The following is an 834-nucleotide window of genomic DNA, read 5'->3' on the forward strand; positions in this document are numbered from 1 at the left end:
TAGAAAGCCGTGGATAGAGGGAAGGAAGGAGAGCGAATGGTGAGAGGGAGTGAGAGACGGAAGCAGAGGGAAAAGGGGTATAAGAGAATTGATGAGAATGAGACAAAAGGAGGTGAGAGATGGAGAAAAGGTGAGTGAAAAGGAAGGGGAGGAAGGACGTGGTTAAAAGAAAGAATGGTGATCGAGTGGAATAAAAAAAAAAAGAGAGAGTTACAGAGGGAGAGGGAGATTTAAGGAAGGAGGGAGAGAGAGGAACGAATGAAGGGAAAAATGGAGAGGCAGAGAAAGAAAGAGAGATAAAGTAAAGAAAATACACAGCGACAGAAACAGGCAATAAAAAAGAAACAATTTAGAGAAGAGAAAAAAAAGATAAAAAAAACAAGGGAATAAAAGACAATCATAAAAAAAATAAGAAGAATAAAACAATAAAAAAAAAAATGATAAGAACCAGATGTTAACTCCAAGGCACAGCTAATAATAGAACGCCCATCCATATTCAAGAAATCCTCTATAATCCAATAACAGCAACACACGAATCCCAGGATCACCACGAAACCGTTAGCCTCAAACCATCCTAATTTCTAATGGTCTTTTAAAGTTAACGAATAGTCGAAACTAACCCCCTTTACCTAGCTCTCCAGTCGTTGCAAAACAGCATTGCAATTATTACAGCTTCAATAACAATATTCATGGAGATACATCGTTGCATTCGCTCTATAACAGTTAAATGAACTGATGAGCGCACGCAGAGGGGGACCAGGATGCTGTTATTAGCGTGGCATTAATGACGAAATTGACAGTGAGGGGAAACTACTTCATTCATTATTGGTCAAG

The sequence above is a fragment of the Penaeus monodon genome, chromosome 23 (genome assembly GCF_015228065.2).
Source record: "Penaeus monodon isolate SGIC_2016 chromosome 23, NSTDA_Pmon_1, whole genome shotgun sequence".
In the NCBI taxonomy this organism is placed as follows: Eukaryota; Metazoa; Arthropoda; class Malacostraca; order Decapoda; family Penaeidae; genus Penaeus; species Penaeus monodon.